At 40.1% G+C, this 18,376-nt stretch overlaps 1 protein-coding gene across 7 annotated transcripts in view; it reads right to left on the minus strand.

Moving 5' to 3' along the window:
• Positions 1-3,981: 3,981 nt before the first annotated feature.
• EPSTI1 (epithelial stromal interaction 1) overlaps positions 3,982-18,376 on the minus strand; it is a 306,029-nt gene continuing 291,634 nt past the window's right edge. For 4 of the 7 annotated variants that reach the window (XM_077974430.1, XM_077974428.1, XM_077974424.1 and 1 more), the window contains 4 exons: positions 15,298-15,590; positions 13,172-13,296; positions 5,790-5,870; positions 3,982-4,237 (listed from right to left, as the gene is read on the minus strand). The gene's annotated coding sequence lies outside the window, so the exon portion shown is untranslated. Of the gene's footprint in view, positions 4,238-5,789; positions 5,871-6,758; positions 6,862-13,171; positions 13,297-15,297; positions 15,591-18,376 lie in introns of all 7 variants that reach the window. The other 3 variants (XM_077974437.1, XM_077974436.1, XM_077974426.1) reach the window with 2 other exon arrangements.

The following is an 18,376-nucleotide window of genomic DNA, read 5'->3' on the forward strand; positions in this document are numbered from 1 at the left end:
GATTTTTTTCCATCCTTAGCTGCCAGAACAATTCTTATCACTGAAGATCAAATCTTCCATGAGCTCATATATCATCATTACCTACAATACAAATTCTGAAATCAAAGCAGACCTGGCAATTTTATTGATGTTCAGAGCGGAACAGAGCCCAGGTCACCCTGAATCAGTTGCACTGCCTTTGCCTTGCTGACAGCAACAAACATGTCACTGACAAAATTACCAAAGAAAAGATGACTCGGTAAGTTCCATGCAGAAGGTAACTTGTCAGTGACAGGGGTGGGATATTTTTATCCTTATAACTCAGTGCTAATGAAATTGGTGGGAAGAACATCTGACTGAGAATGTGTCCCCCAGGGAGCAGAGAGAAGCAGAAAGCACTGGAGTCGGCCTCTTTTCAAAGTCATTTTTCTCAATACTGCCATGATTTAATCAGGTGGTCTTAACAAGAGCTGAGGAGTGGAGGACCAGAAGCAATAACCAGTAAGGCCAGTTTTGTCATTCTTAAGCATGGCCTGTGGACAGCTCTGTAAGGCATGGACAATCTGTCATGCCTGGATCTCGGTTTTCTCATTTGTGCAGAATCACACTATATGGTCCTTTGCTATTTGGAGGATTAAATGCTGTTTGTCAAGTGATTTGAGATCTAAGAATAGAAAGAATTATAATACAGGCACATCTCACTCTCATTTTACAGTTGTTAGCAAGGATTGAGGTATGGAAAGAAAGATGCCCAGCCACGAGAGGTTACCATCTGCCCTTTACTGGCATTTGGGGAAGGAAAGGAAATTAGAAAAGAAAAAGATGTCAGTATATTAGAAGAAGATGAAGGGAAGGAGATAGGGTAAGACATTGTGCCGGTGGTCCCCAAGACCACCCTCAGGTTTGATGATTTACTAGAAAGACTCACAGGGCCCAGAAAAGCAGTTACACTCGTGGTTATGGTTTATTACAGCAAAAGGATATGGATGAAGCAGCAAAGGAGAGAGGTACATAGGTCAGATTTTAGGAAAGATGAGGTACAGAGATTTCAGTTGTCCTCTTCTGGTGGAGTTGCATAGACAGTGTTTAATTCTCTCAGCAACAACGGATGACAACATGTACAAAGTATTGCCAAACAGGGAAGCTCACCCCAGCCTTGGTGTCCAGTGAGTTTTACTGGGAACCAGTCATGTAGACAGGTAGTGCCCATAGGACTGGCCTTAGCTACTCAGTCTCCAGCTTCCCTAAAAGGCCAAACTGACACAGCATGGTCCACAACCTCAGGTGTACAAAAGCAGGCATCTACAATAAGGAACTGTGTCATAAACTATCTGGTGCAGCCCTAGGCCCCGGGTACACAAAGACAACCTTATCAGGCAGGATATTCCAAAGGCTCAGAGAATATCTTGCAGCAGCTGGTCAACAGCCAGTCCTTCCTTTGAAACGTGCTGGGTGTGGGGTCTGCTACACAGATATGTAAAGAAGTGAAGTCCAAATTCCTTCCAACTGCTCTCACTGAGGGCAGGACTGTGACTGCCTAACAGGTTCGCCTTGCCAGCTGCCTAGACATAGCCAATTTATCAAGACAGGGAACTGCAATAGAGAAAGAGTAATCCATGCGGGGATCACCGTGTGAGAGACCAGAGTTTTATTATTATTCAAATCAGTATCCTGAGCGTTTGGGGATCTGTGGTTTTAAGAATAATTTGGTGGGTAGTGGGGGCCGATGAGCAAGGAGTGCCGATTGGACAGGTTGGAGATGAAATATTAGTGAGTCAAAGCTGTCTTCTTGTGCTGGGTCAGTTCCTAGGTGGGGGCCACAAAATCAGATGAGCCAGTTTATAGATCTGGGTAGTACCAGCTGATCCATCAAGTGCAGGGTCTGCAAAATATCTCAAGCACTGACCTTAGGTTTTACATAGTGATGTTATCCCCAGGAGCAATTTTAGGAGGATCAGAATATTGTGGCCACCAGCTGCATGACTCCCAAATCATAATTTCTAATCTTTTGGCTAATTTGTTAGTCCTACAAAGGCAGTCTAGTCCCCAGGCAAGAAGATTTGTTTTGGGAAAGGGCTGTTGTCATCTTTGTTTTAAACTTTAAACTAAATTCCTCCCAAAGTTAGTTCAGCCTATGCCCAGGAACGAACAAGGACAGCTTGGAGGTTAGACACAACATGGAGTTGGTTAGGTCAGATCTCTTTCACTGTCTCAGGTATAATTTTGCAATGGCGTGGTTTCCGAACAATGTTAAATGTGCTGAAATCCTACATGCCGTGGAGCAACAGTTAAAGCAATATTGCAAACACATAATTCATCCATGACTATTCCTCTTTCTCAAACATCTTTTACTATTCTTCATTTTTCAGACTTGATTCACCAAATTTCTTGTAGAACTCAAGGCCAGGAAAACAATTACTCTTCATGTTCCCTTTTCACCGGCTTCCTTTAAAAGCCAATGAGAGCATCTTTCCCTCTTCCTTGGCTGCCAGGGTGTTCAGAGTGAAGTTTTGTGCTTATTGTCTGCAGCCTGTTTTCGGGCACAATTGCTCTCTTCTCTTCCCCTCCTCAGTGTGACAGAGTAAAAAGGCATAGTTTTGGACCCAAAGACATCGATTCAGATCCTGACTCTTCAACACACTGACTGTGTGGCCTTAGACCAATCACTTAACCCATTTAACCATGTGTCCTTGGTAAAATGACTTTTCAAGGTTGTTGAAAAGATTAGAGATAAGAACATAAAGGACCTGGTGCTTGGTAGGGGCTAAATAAAGGATAACTATCTTTTTTGTGTATTTTCTTTTCTTTTTTTTTCTCTAAAAAATGCTCTCCCAAAGTGCTGGGATTACTCTTTTAGTTATTTTTAAATGTACAGTAAATTACTGTGGACTGTAATCACTCTGTTGTGCTATCAAATACTAGCTCGTGTTCATCCTATCTAACTGTATGTTTGTACCCGTTAACCATCCCCACTCCCTTCCACCGTCAGCTACGCTTCCCAGTAACCGTCATTCTACTGTCTATCTCCAAAAGTTTAATTGCTTTAATTTTTAGCTGCCACAGTGAGAACATGTGAAGTTTGCCTTTCCGTACCTGGCTTATTTCACTTAACATAATGACCTCCAGTTCCATCTATATTGTTGCAACTGACAGGATTTCATTTATTTTCTTTTTTCTTTTTTCTTTTTTTTTTGGCTGAAGAGTATTCTGTTGTGTATATGTACCACATTTTCTTTATCCACTCATCTGTTGATGGACACTTAGGTTGCTTCCAAATCTTGACTATTGTGAATAGTGCTGCAATAAACATGGAAGTGCACATATGTCTTCAACATACTGACTTCCTTTATTTTGGGTATATGCCTAACAGTGGGACTGCTGGATCACATGGTAGTTCTATTTTTATTTTTTTGAGGAACCTCCATGCTGTTATCCATGGTGGCTGTACTAATTTACATTTTCACCAACAACATATAAGGGTTCCCTTTTCTCCACATCCTAAAGCGTAGTTATTCTTATTACCACATCTTTTTCTTTTCCTGCATTAATTATTTATTTTTAATCTTTGAGATGTTTTTGTTATTGTTGTTAATGCATTACTAAACCTCCTTAAATCTCCTTGATGCGGACAGGATTGCACACATGTAAATGACTTTTAAGAGGTCCTTTGTATGGTGGATGTGAGAAGAGGCCTCACAGGTTTCTGATTGCAGGAAGCAAATCGACCGATGGCCCCAACTGCTGTGCTTTGAGATCCACTGCTGCATTTGTGCTGAGGCCACCTTCCCGTTGGGCTGCTCCCTGACTAATACCACAGGCATACTAAGGAGGACCTCTTCCCAGGAAATGCAGTGTCCCTCTCATAAACAATTTTGCCCCATCAGGCTTCCCAAACTTTTCTTAGAACTGCCCTGTGGTCCAAGATGCATGCCCTCAACCCTCCTGTAACTGTAATAGGTCCACTGCCTGACGTGTGGCAAGTTAGTACACCGAGACACCAAGTTGCAGCAGAGAAAGAAGTTTAATTGTAGGGCTGCTGAACGAGGAGACAAGAGGGAACCTCAGTCTGTCTCCCCAAGGAGTGCTGGGCTAGGATTTTTAAGAGAGTGGAGATTGTTGATTGATGGAAGAGTGCAGGGTGAAGTCATGGGGGAAGAAACTGTATTCTCATGCTGATTTGGTTCCTCTGTGGAGGTCTTCAAACTGCTTGCCATCAGCTGTTCAGCTGTTTTGCTGGAATTCAGGACCTGAAAAACACCTAAGGCAATAGCCTCATTATTCTAAAGTCAGAAATTTTATCTCTAGGAACAACAGGGTTGCAAATGGTCAGTATCTAGTGTTATGGTGACTTTTAGCGAGAAGGAAGTGGGCCAGGGTGCAGCCTGATTACTGCTTAGTTATAACTATATGTCTGTCCAGAATTCTGGTTAACCCTGTGAGGATGGCTTCACTCCTTCCTTCTAGCCTTTCTCTCTCATTTGAGACAGACCTGCATTGTCACCTGATGGTTCTCTCAGTCTCTCGTGAATCCCTCCACATCTTCTGTAATACATTTTGTTCCGTGTTTAAATCTCATCTCAGCATCTGCTTTTTGGAAGCTCCAGAGTTGTCCACAGACTGTTGGCCTAGAATGTGGTGATTGACAGGGTGGGAAACTTCTCTCTTTATGGAGAATGAACTGTGCCCATTTGGGACGCAGTGTAGTAGTGGTAGTGCCTTCATCGAGCTGTGATCTCAGCACTCGCTCTGCAACAGATCTACATGTGTAGTAACTGGAGACATTCTTCTCACTCTTCCTTGGGGTGCCTGGTTGCATTCTAGAAGGAAGGAGTGGTCCACACCTTGCAACTTCCATCTTGGACACAAGATCTTCCCGGACCAAAAGAAGAATCACAAAGACCCTTTTTGTGTCTGGTCCTCAGGGGACTGAGCTATTTAAAAATTCTGATATGAATGTTTATAGGATGCATTTTCCTTCCTTAAGCAAAACACCTCCCACCATGGAGCATTCCTCCTTGACTGACTAAATTACATTTTAACGCAGATTCTCAGCTGTTTACCTGTCCTACCTTAATCAATAAGGCACCGAGAGCAAATAGCTTGACATCTATTAGCTGAATCAGTGTGAAAACATTGCGGAGCTTATTACTGCACCTCCAAGTCTGTTCAGATAACTGAAACTAATTGAAACTCTTTTACGAGCTCACGAATTTGGGACAGTTTTGATGCTATTCAGTCTCAGCCGAGACAGTGATTCTTCTGAATATATCTATATTACTAGAACATTACTTGCCATGTACGGCACTGTTAACCTGTTGTAGATACAAGCCCCAATCATAACCATGGCTCAGGCAAGCTCTGAACCCAAAGGACCCGCCTGAAGGGAGAGGGGAGCAAGTTAAGTGTGTGAAGGGTGTTCTAGGCAGCCAGAAGCAGACAGTTGGCCACACGTATACGACAGGTCAGGAGCTCAGCCTGAATGGGTGAAGCTCTGGGGCAAGGCAAGGGTATCTTGTAGCTGGTAATTGGTAGAAATCCAAGCACAGCAAATGACCAAACCTGAGAAGGCCCATCCGTCAGTGGTGTGGCTCCATTCCCTGAGATGGAAGGATCTTGGTCAGCAAAGTGCAGCAAAGACTCAGGTGGGGGCAGAAAAAGCGGGAAGCCAGTTATTAGCAGGAGACTGGGTAAAAAATAAGGCAGAATCCTACATGCTGGAAATGTATTCTGAGGTCAGATTGTTGTCCCACTCTGAGGACAGAGTGGAAGCAGTGTCAAAGCTGACAGTACTCCAAGGAAAAGCTTCTTACCTTCCTGACAAGGCAGAGGGTGGGTGTCTGATTGTAGAGTGTAGGAGAAGGCCGAATTTCCTATAAGTCTGTGGGGTGAGGCTGGGGACAGAGAAGGGAAGAAAAGGATCAGGGAAGGAAAGGGTTAAATTAAGAAAGCTCAGGAGATTGGGACACAAGCAAAACATTACAGCTATAAACTAAAAATAAAATCCTAAGCCTCCTAACCAACTGAACGGATTCCATCTTGGGCAAGAGAACCTCAGAGAAACCTGAAAAACTGAATTCTTGGCCCTGATGGGAAGGGAGATTGGACATGCCCTGTTATTCTCTCTCTTTTGGAGTTTAGGCATAACTGACCAGCATTAATGTTAAAATAGAGATCATAAGACTGACAGAATGGATTCCTTTTTTTTTTTTTTTTGAGACAGAGTCTCACTCTGTCACCCAGGCTGGAGTACAGTGGCGCGATCTCGGCTCATCGCAACCTCCGCCTCCTGGGTTCAAGTGATTCTCCTGCCTCGGCCTCCCGAGTAGCTGGCACGCACCACCACACTCAACTAATTTTTGTATTTTTAGTAGAGACGGGATTTCGCCATGTTGTCCAGGATGGTCTCGAACTCCTGACCTCAGGTAATCCACCTGCCTCAGTCTCTCAAAGTGCTAGGATTATAGGCGTGAGCCACGCACCCAACCCAGAATGGATTCTTGTTGCAATAAGATACCAAATTGTAAACAAGACCTAAGGCCATGCCGGGCAAGGATTAAAGTCATGCCCTACAAACCATAAAATCTTGTTAAATGTTTTTTTTTTTTAATTAACCTGGTATAATGTGGCTTATTTTCCAACATGACTCTGGTATAGCATCACGTGACAGAGAGCAGACCCCCTCATCTTAACTTAAGCATTCCTTTCTACTGACTTCAAGTCTTTAGATAAGGCTTAACTCTTTCAACAAACTGTCAACTAAAAAAATCCCTAAAACCCACCTTGATTTGTAAGACCTGTCTTCAAAATGTCCTGCCTTTTTGGACTGAACCAAGTATTCCTTCCATCTCTTGATTTTTTATTTTATCTCCAATTTCTGTCTCACTGAAACATATAAAACAAAACTGTAATCTAACCACCTTGGACGTACTTTCTCAGGACTTCTTGAGACTGTTTTCCCTGGGCTTAGAATAAACTTCTTTAAAATATATTACAGAACTTGGTTTTTTTATTAACACAGCAAAAATTAAAAAAAAAAAAAAATCAAAATCTAGAAAAAGGAAACTGCATTGTCTCTAAACTCCCACCAACACATTACTGTCAAAGACATCCAGGATATGAATTTCCTCCCTCTCAGTTCTCCAGCCCTCTGAGCAGGTTCAGGGATGGTTTCTGCATAAGGAACAAGGAGGCTATGTGGTTTCTTGTGGTAGACCAGCACCCCTCGGAGCCTCTGTAATTCAGCCCTCCTCTTCATGTTACTGTCACCCTAGATGCCAGTGCAGAGACTGGAGCTTCCATGGTACTGCAGCCAATTTTGTTAAAAGGAGCACTGACTTTAGGAGATTTACAAACAGAGGCATCACTGTCCATATATCTATAATATACCAAATTGGCCTCTTTTCTTTCCCTAGTGCCTCCAAACTTATCAGTTCATTCTTCTTCCCCCTTAATAGGGAAGTCAGAGGCATTTTCCCTTTGCCATTAGTGTGGCTTCTGAAACTATGAGCACCATGAAGCTGTGAGGTCTCCTGGTTCCACCCCTGGTCTCACCACTCATCCACTCTGCTGTATCCAGAAAGGATGATCCTGGTGTTCAGCCTCTGCTCCTACAATGACACCCCATTGTCATATCTTTGCTAACTTTTCCTCTTTTCTGGAAACTTCCATTTTAGCTGCTCATTTGCTTAATTACCTCTATTGCTGATACTTACAAAAAGACTGAACATGTAACAGATGGTGCCTTGGGATGGATGGATGTTATGGATGCAGAACTGTCAACACACCTATCTCAATTCCATTTTAACTTTCACATTATGTCCCCCCGTGGACTGTTGGCAATGAACTAAGCTGATGTGTGCTGCCGGCGCCCAGATTCACATCGAGCTCAGTAATTCTTTTTGCCTCCTGTGCTTCCTCCCACTCTCTCTCCACAGTATGTTTGGCTTCTCAGTGCTTTTGTAATGATCTCTGTAGCATCTTTAAAAACTATTCCACCTCATTTAAAATGTAGTATAAATGATGAGGTTTTGACAAATTAAATAACAATAAGAAAACATTTTCAATATTCTGTATTTTTCCATTAAGCTCCAAAAAAAAAATAGCCATTAAAAGAGCACCATTCTCAACCCACAGTTAACGACGTGTTAGTCCTGGTTTCATTAAACACCTCATTATTCAAAGACTTATAATTCAGTCCAAGAAATCTCCTCTGAAGTTGAAAATAAATCTGATCTCAGTTTAGAAACTTACTTTTACAGAATTTGAATTAAGATTGAGTATCCAATGAGGGCACTGGTTAATACAGAAATGTCTCAGGATATTGAAATGATGGACCAAAATCAACAGAATGAAACTTAGCATGGATTATTATTGAATGCTGTGTGAAAGCTGGAAAGTTATAAAATAGAAAGAGCAGATATTAGGCATTTGGGAGTGAAGAGGCCTGACTTTGATCCCGGCTCTGCTTCTAAACAGCTATTTGACTAAGCTATTTACTGGTGCTCTCTGGGACAAAGTTACCCCATCCATCTAAAGAAGACCTTTAAGACAGCTTCAGGCTCTTAAAGTGTCAATTGATTATCAAGTACAGATTTAATTCTCCACTAAAAAAGACTAGGGCTCTTTGGAGAAGTGGCTAATTCCAGGCTGGCATAGTGTAGGTAAGGCTGGAGAATAATCTTGCTCTGCTAGAAAGTAAGGAAGTGCAAACAAACAAACAAAAAAAACCAAGCAAAAACAAAAAACAACAACAAAAAAAGAAAAATGAAAAACAGGAAAAACAGGGCACGGAAAAGGATGCAAGAGCCAGCTGAAAGTGTTCTCACAGGTCAAGTTGGGACAATTTGAGCACCAACATAATTAAATATAATAATAAATTATGAGAAAGAGAGCAATTGATAAAGCAAGTGGAGTAGAATGTTAGCAACGGTGAATCTGGGTAAAGGATGTATGAATGTCCTTTTTTTTTTTTTTTTTTTTTTTTTGAGATGGAGTCTTGCTCTGTTGCCCAGACTGGAGTGCAGCGGCATGATCTCAGCTCACTGCCAGCTCTGCCTCCCGGGTTCACGCCATTCTCCTGCCTCACCCTCCCGAGTAGCTGGGACTACAGGTGCCCGCCACCACACCTGGCTAACTTTTTTGTATTTTTAGTAGAGATGGGGTTTCACCATGTTAGCCAGGATGGTCTCAATCTCCTGACCTTGTGATCCACCCACCTTGGCCTCCCAAAGTGCTGGGATTACAGGCATGAGCCACCATACCCGGCCATATGAATGTCATTTTTACTCTTATTCTTACAGGTCTGAAATTATTTTCAAAGAAAGAGAAAAAATTGCACACACGTGCAAGCATGTGTGTGTTTAATATGCAGACTCAGAGCTGCTTGACTTTAGAGCTCAGGTAAGAAAACCCAAAAACCTAGGTGACAAAATGTTCACTATGGAGCCAAAGTTCAATGTGCATGAAAATATCTTATTTAAACATTAAAACACATATCTGGGGTGTTGGAGTTAGCTTATTAAACTCATTGCTGAGTTTTGCTCATTAAATGGGAGTGAGAAACTGAGGTGCTTTTGCAGAAGGGTGACTAGTGAAGGGTTCGGGAATAAGCTATAAAAGGAAATGGAAAGAACTGGCAAGAGGAAACTGAGATGGGTGCGTGGGGGAGATGAAAGTTGTTATCAGATAGTTAAAAGACCAAAATACTCCAGAAGTAAGATTTATTCATTGTAGCTCCAGGGGACAGGAGCACAGATAGACTTGACTCCATAGAAGTAGTAATCCTTTCCTATTAGATTTTTCCGTGAATGAAATAGTTCCCCTACCAGGTAGTAAATTCTCCTTACTGAAAGTTTAGCCTCTCCAATAATTGACCCAGAAATGCTATCCAAAGAATTCTCACTGTGGGGGAAGGTTGGTCTAAATTGGTGCTTCCTAACCCGTTGACTAGATAATCTAGGAAATCCTTGAAATTATTTGAAGGGATGATTGATTAAATCCATGTATACCTCAAGTATAATCTTCAGATCCAATAAATAGTGTGCCTTCACTTTTATTCATTACCATTTTCCAAGTGTACATAGACGCTATTTGATTAATACAAATTTTCATTTAAAAATCTTTCAGAATTCATATTAGCCTTTTGATGTTACCCTTTGTTTCAGTATCCATCAGTGTTCATCCATACAACTATAATCATGTGTGAAATCTGTTATGTCCCTTCCTTTTTTTTTTTTTTTTTTTGAGATGGAGTCTGGCTCTGTTGCCCAGGCTGGAGTGCAATGGCCGGATCTCAGCTCACTGCAAGCTCCGCCTCCCGGGTTTACGCCATTCTCCTGCCTCAGCCTCCGGAGTAGCTGGGACTACAGGCGCCCGCCACCTCGACCGACTAGTTTTTTTGTATTTTTTAGTAGAGACGGGGTTTCACCGTGTTCACCAGGATGGTCTCGATCTCCTGACCTCGTGATCCGCCCGTCTCGGCCTCCCAAAGTGCTGGGATTACAGGCTTGAGCCACCGCGCCCGGCCTGTCCTTTCCTTTTTTAAAAAAATTTAAAAATGTGTTCTCCTGTGAAAGAAGCCTTAAATAAACAAAGAGGTAAACTATATTCTCCTACAGGAAAACCTAGCATTATAAAGATGTTAGTTTATCCTCAAAATAATTTATAAATTTAGTACACTTTTAATTAAAATCTCAACTGTTTTGTGGTGAGCAGATGCAGGGAAATTGGACAAATTGATTCCAAAATGTATTTGCCAGAATTAATGTTCAAGAGTGCTCCATCCCTCCAAAAAAGTATAATAAAAGGGTTCTTGTCCTACCAAATTGCAAATTCATTATAAAACTACAGTGTTTCAACAGTGTGATCATGGAGCTGAGGGAGATTTTGGATGAATGGAAAAGGAGAAAAGATCTTAAACCAGACTCACATAAGTAAGAATTCAGCATGTCATCAAGATACTGTACAGAAAATGAAAGTCACTTAAGGTGTTTTAAATACAAAAGGATTTAATTCAGACATCTGCTTACAAAGTTATTGAAAAAGCTAAAGGAGCTATTTCAGGGCAGGGTCTTTGGAATGACTTCCAGAATAACTGCAGGCCTGCCTGCCAGGAGCCCTATAATCTTAGGCCCCATCAGCAAGGGAGGAGATCAGAAGCCCCCCCACCCCACCACCACAGAAACTACAGAGTCTAAGAATGTGCTACCGTAGCTGGGATCCAGGAATCAGGAATGTGCCATCTCCGCAGCCTCAGTTTCTAGCTGAAGAGCTAACACTGGATTACGGCTGCAGAAATACGCCATGTTTCCAAAAACCTGCATGAGTGCACTTATCTTGCACAACCTAATTTGTGGTGAGAATTCTAGGTTCAAAATCAGTGCTTGGTTGAGAATGAAGATTGTAAAGAGTGCTTGGCTGATGGCGAGATACCAGAATATCTGCAACAAGTATTATCAGGAATAATGTATCATCAGGGAAAACAATAGTAATTTAATTATTTACATTTTGAAAAAAAGGGCCTGGGCCACTTATATTTAAAAAAGAAATAGTAATAACAAAAGTTGAGAACCTATGGTCTTGGTCAGAGGTTAGCAAACTTTTTCTGTAAAGGGTCAAATAGTTCATTTTTTAAGTTTTGTGACATATGGTCTCTGTCACAACTACTTTACCAGGACACCGTAACAGGTAAGCAGGTGATGCATAAGTGAATGAATGTGACTGTGTTCCAACAAAGCTTTATTTACAAAAACAGATGGGCTAGATTTGGCCCATGGGCTGCAATTTGCCAACATGTAGTCTGAAAAATAGTCATTGAAGTACTGTCTTCTGTTAAGACTGTAGCCCTGAAAAATGTGCTAATGTGATTATTGACAAGTGCTTATCTATCAAAAAAATTTTTTGTATATTCTGTCAGCTTGAAAATACTACTTGTAGAAATTTCATTTGACAGTAGAATAATTTGCTCCATGTGTTGTCAAGTTCAAAAAATAAAAGAAATTCTTAAAATGCCAAGCCATTTAACTTTAAAGTGTCTTTCAGCCTCAACAGTTCATTAATTCACACATTTTCACAGGGATGTATGACAGATGAACGGGCACCTTGGTTATGTCTTTGCGCTGAAAAGGGAGGGTAATCTAGAATTGGTATGTTTGAACTGAAGCATGACCTTGTATAAACTGTCACATTTTATCAACATTGCCAAAGAGCCTGAAAACGGGGTTTCTCTGAGGCAAGCTTACCTTTTCTCATCATGTCTATACCACTGTTCTTTCTTTCCTCTAAAATCACAAGCACACTTACCCACAAATGCTCACATACCTGCATACACTCTCACACAGAAGTGCATACATGTGAGTGCACACATACTGTCATTTTTTGATGACCTCAGTTTTTATAAACAAGTTTACAGTACACTCTCTTTGAGATGGTGAACTTCATGTAACAAGTTAATATGAACTTGTAATCATATTTCTATTCCATAATGCTAATGACTCCTACTATAGAACTACAGAGCATGCTGGGCTAAGAAGTAGTTGATGTTCCTACTGATGTTAGTTCATCTTAGCTCACCATTTATCCAACTGATCGGGGATTTTACAGCAAAACAAAAATTCTAGAATCAGATTTTTTTTGAGGTGGGATAGATTATAGAGATTATCAAGGCCAATCTTCCTCTTTTGCGTAATAAGAAACTGAGGTCTGGAGAGGGGAACCTACACAGCTTGTTAGTAGAGCTCAAATATTGAATACCTGCTCTTTTGGTGATTCAATCTTCTAATAAAAAGAGTTTTCTTACACAACAAACGACTTCAGAAATGTTTTAAAAATAGAAAGGACTGAGAGAAAAGCCCACTGGACTGCTCAAGAACATTTGGAAGAATTTCATGTTAATCAGTTTTCAACATAAGCTATTCACTCTTACCTTGTAGATGTCACAGGAGTCTTTTTAACTTCATCAAGTTAAGATAGATGGCTTATCTACATTTAAAATTTTTTAATATGTTCACTTAATCATATACAAATGACCAAAGAGTTTGGTTAATAAATAGAACCTCAAAAAATTATACCTCAGACATGAAGTAAAAGCAAAAATATAATGTCGAGTATTATTTTCAGATTTTATAGACAGAATACAATTCTATTTACATAAAAAAACTATAATCATCTCTTGCTTAATACTGGATGGTATTACCTTGGAGTTATTTCCACAACTGTCAGTATAGGGATGAAAATAACTCATGTTCTGAACATTAGGAAGGCTGATCTTCAACTCTGCTGCCTTCTTCTCTTAAGTGGGTTCTTGCCAACCTCTTTGGTCTGCACATTTGAAAAAAGATTCTTGTCAGCAAAATCTGGGAACTAGTTATCTTGGTGAATAATGGGAACATCTTGTCTCAGTAGAGGAGATTAATGCTACCTCTGTAGAATGGACTCTGATATCTGCAGGAAATTTAATACTAGAGGTCAAAGTTTCAGTAATGCACCTTTGAGAAAGCAGAGTTTGCTTGAAAATTTGTACTGCCCGAACATGGGATATAAGACAGAAAAATCATTCCTCATCACAGCATAGAAAAAGATCCAGCTTCTCAGTTATATTAAAAAATTACTAATTTTTCTAAAAGTGAAGCAAGGGACACATGCGGTTTAATGTGCTTAGCAAGTTTGAGGATAATGCAGAAATATCAGTAAACATAGAAATGAAGGTTATTGAGAAATTAATGCTAAATATATGTCAAGAAAGGCTGGGGAGTGAAATTCTTAAATTCCAAGGCAGACATGGCATTTAAGATTCTTTATCTCCTAAGAATAAAAGAGAATGATATAATAAGCCTTTTTGAGCAGAGTTTTTTTTAATTGAGTGTTTTAAAAGCAAAAATATTATCACATTTCTTTTCAAAGTGCATTTGAACCCAAGAGTTTATAAATAAGTTCAGGACTACCCATAATATCTACTGATTCTTCATTTACATTTATTAATTGATGTCAAGTTGTAAGAATGGAATATAGAATTATAGAAGTAAAACAATAGACAAGCTTAGCTTAAACATGTAATTTTCAAAAGAACTCAGGAAATTGACCTCTGATAAAATAAGGCAGACTATGTATAGAGTTTTTTTTTTAATCTCTCTCTCCCTGCTCCCTCCTCAAACCAGAACCATGCTAAATTAAAAAAAAAAAAATGATTCAGCAAATCAGAAACACTGAATTTATGGAAAATACAATGCAGATAGGAGCTATATAACCTGTTTGATATAATGGCTAGAGAACATTGCCAAAGAGCACTTTTATATGAGGTCAAAATAAGATATTTTCATATAGTCAAGGGTTTTGCAAATATTCTTCCCATGCTAGCCATGAAAAAACAACTTGAGTATATAGTCCAGCAAAACAAAAAAGGAAATCAAGAAATGAGGCACAACGTAGGTTCATAGAAATAGTGGAGCTAATCAGAAATGAATTGAAAAGAAATTTCAGTAAGAAATGTATGCAATGTGAGGACTATAGTAATAATAATGTATTGTATTCAGGAATTTTGCTAAATGGGTAGATTATAGTTGCTCTTGACACAGGGCAGAAAAATGGGTAACTGTGTGAGATGATGAATATATTAATTTGTTCCACTATAGTAACCATTTTGCTATATATGCATCTTATAATATCATGTTGTATACCTTAAATATGCACAATAAAATATATCTAAAAAACAGAAATCTGAGGGCTGGGTGCAGTGGTTCACGCCTGTAATCCCAGGACTTTGGGAGGCCAAGGCGGGTGGATCACAAGGTCAGGAGTTCAAGACCAGCCTGACCAAAATGGTGAAACCCCATCTCTACTAAAAAAGAAAAAAAAAAAAAATTAGCTGGGCATGGTGGTGCGCACCTGTAATCCCAGCTACTTGGGAGACTGAGGCAGAAGACCTGCTTGAACCCAGGAGGCAGAGGTTGCAGTGAGCCAAGATCGCACCACTGCACTCCAACCTGGGTGACAGAGCAAGGCTGTCTCAAAGAAAAACAAAAAACAAAAAAACCCAGAAATCTTTGTAGCCCCCACAGACAGAAATGAGTCCAAGAAGTCAGAGGGCTCCACGCTGAATATATTTAAGAATAAAATAGAGTTCATGCCACAAAACATGGATGTTTGAAATAATGGGGTGAAGGCATATATAACTTTGTTAACAACAAAAAAGAGGCAAAATTTCCAAAATGGAAAAAAAGAAAGTCTGAATAAGAAAGTCAAGATCCATGTATGTATGTATGTATGTATGTATGTATGTATTTATTTATTTATTTATTTTGAGACAAGGTCTCACTGTCTTACCCAGACTGGAGTGCAGTGGGGTGATCTCGGCTCACTCAAACTTTTACCTCCAGGTTTAAGTGATTCTCCTGACGCAGCCTCCCAAGTAGCTGGGATTACAGGCATGCGCCACCATGCCTGGCTAATTTTTATATTTTTGGTAGAGATGGAGTTTCGCCGTGTTGGCTGGGCTAGTCTCGAATTCTTGGCCTCAAGTGATCTGCCTCAGCTTCCCAAAATGCCGGGACTACAGGCGTGAGCCACCGCACCTGGCCAATGTACTTAGAAACTAACATAGAGTATGATTTGAGGTTCTGTAGAGTAAAAGAGAAAAGATTTAACATTATCTTGATGGCTTAAATATTCTCTTTGGAAAAGTTTAGTTATAATAACATAGGATTATATTTCTTTTCTTACGAAACCAATCATAATTCATCATTCTTTAACAAGTAAGAATGTCTTGCATTCTAGAATGTGAGCTCCTGAAGGTAAGAATTGGGTTTGTCTTATTTGATATGGTCTCTGTAATGCCTAGGCTAGCATGTGGGATATCATACATAGCAAATCACTATATGCAGACTGACTGATTATGGCAGCCAGTGTGGATTGCTTATAAAATAGCTATTCCCTGTCAGCAGCCCTGCTGCCTCCCCGGTTTGTTGTTAAAAGTTGACCGAGAACACTAAGATTTTTAAGCCACAGATTTGGCCAACTCTGGAACTTTTCAACTCTTTGTTGTGTGAGACGATAAATTCCTTTGGTTACTCTTTTTTTTTTTTTTTTTTTTAAGTGCTTTTTAAATTTCAGTGGAAGGTCTCCCAACTAATGCAGAATTTGTGGCCAGAAGTAAGGTGCTGGAAGTAACAGGTCCTAGAATGTGGAATGTGTTGAGGAAAGGAGTCATTTATAGAGGGGAAACAGAGCCTCTGCTTTCCAGACTGGGCAGCTGATGATCCTTGTTAGGTGAAGGTGAAACATGTTATCAAACTGGAAGCTTTTGTACCTTGGATTCAGAGCATTTGCTGAATGGAGTTACCATGTTAAATATGGTGAGAAGAATTACAGTATCATTTGCAGCTTTTAGATTTGTCTTAGAAAGACAAACATAGTCTGTAGGTAGTTCATCCTAAAAGCAGATTAGGAAGAAAATATAGCTTTGCTAAGATAGGATTTGCTGTTGACTTGCAATGTAAGTTAATGGTAAATACCATTAGCAAAGCTGTTATGATCATCTTTGAAGGCAGACGGGTCCTCACCCAAAGTTTAGTTTGAACGCCAAGACCGATGATGACACACACCAAGAGGACATAAAAAGCTTTGTTATTTACGTAAGTAGTGTCTCTGTAGGGAATAGGGAAGACCTCTTGAGCAGGTCCAAAATGGCTTGAGAGAGCAAGGAAAGGAGACTGGCTTGGGTTGCTATTGTGGTTAGGGGCTGGGGCTGGGGGTGGGGGTGAGGGTGGTTTGTGCACTGAAAAGGACTTGCATTGTTTGTATCTCCCATTGGAACAAAAGAAGGGAGCATCCTCACTTTCTTATCAGCTTGTCCAGATGTGGAACACACAGGTAAGAGGGAGGGGTGAGACTTAAAAACTGCAAGCAATAAAACATTTTAAAAATGGGGTTAGGTTTCTTGTTATGTAATACAAGCCAATACTTTATGACCTACTTCCACATCAGGTAGAGCACACAGAGGCAGGAAAACAATAGACTTAGCAGCAGAAGAAGATAAGACAGGAATTCTCAAAGGTTGTATGTAGGCAAGAGTCTAACCATTGATAGTTATATAGTTTATGGAAGTGGCTAGAAACAGGTACAATGAAAGTCAACTTAGTTGTTAAGGGGACTGTATTGCCAAATAAAATTCATGCGTAGTGACGTACACCTGGGATTGTTCAGCTTTTAAAAAGACACCAGGACTTTTGAACTCATCTGAGAGAAGTAGGGTGCTAAATCTCTGTAGCTCCTAGAACTCTTCAATGAACTGTGGTTTTAGAGTATAACAGGCAAGCACTGTTTTCCAAGATGGGATAATCAGGCATAAAAGATGTTGGGCAGGAGAAATCCTTCCAGAGAACAGAGTTAGCAAGCCACAGGACATGAGCCAGCCAGTCTTTTGTATACTTTCTTTTTTTTTTTTTTCTGTCCAGCTGCCTCTTTTTTTCCCCATAAGTTATTGGGGTACAGGTAGTATTTGGTAACATGAGTAAGTTCTTTAGTGGTGATCTGTGAGATTTTGGTGCATCCATCACCTGAGCAGTATACACTGCACTCTGTTTGTAGTCTTTTATCCCTCACCTTCTTCCTACTCTTCCCCTGAAGTCCCCAAAGTCCATTGTATCATTCTTATGCCTTTGTGTCCTTATAGTTTAGCTCTCACATACCAGTGAGAACACATGATGTTTGGTTTTTCATTCGTGAGTTACTTCATTTAGAATAATAGTCTCCAATCTCATCCAGGTCACTGAAAATGCTGTTAATTAATTCCTTTTTGTAGACGAAGAGTATTCCATCATATATATATATATATCACAGTTTCTTTATCCTCCTCATTGATTGATGGGCATTTGGGTTGGTTCCATGTTTTTGCAATTGCAAATTGTGCTGCTATAAACATGCGTGTGTAAGTATCTTTTTCACATAATAACTTCTTTTCCTCTGGGTAGATACCCAGTAGTGGGATTGCTGGATCAAATGGTAGTTCTTCCTTTAGGTCTTTAAGGAATCTCCACACCGTTTTCCACAGTGGCTGTACTAGTCTACATTTCCACCAGCAATGTAGAAGTGTTCCCTGATCACTGCATCCACACCAGCATCTACTGTTTTTTGATGTTTTGATTATGGCCATTCTTGTAGGAGTAAGGTGGTATCACATTGTGGTTTTGATTTGCATTTCCCTGGTCATTTGTGATGTTGAGCATTTTTTCATACGTTTGTTGGCCGTTTGTCTATCTTGTTTTGAGAATTGTCTATTCATGGCCTTAGCCCACTTTTTGGTGAGATTGGTTTTTTCTTACTGCTTTGTTTGAGTTCATTGTAGATTCTGAATATTAGTCCTTTGTCAGATGTATAGATTGTGAAGATTTTCTCCCATTCTGTG

This window comes from Macaca mulatta, chromosome 17, assembly GCF_049350105.2.
Source record: "Macaca mulatta isolate MMU2019108-1 chromosome 17, T2T-MMU8v2.0, whole genome shotgun sequence".
Classification (NCBI taxonomy): domain Eukaryota; kingdom Metazoa; phylum Chordata; class Mammalia; order Primates; family Cercopithecidae; genus Macaca; species Macaca mulatta.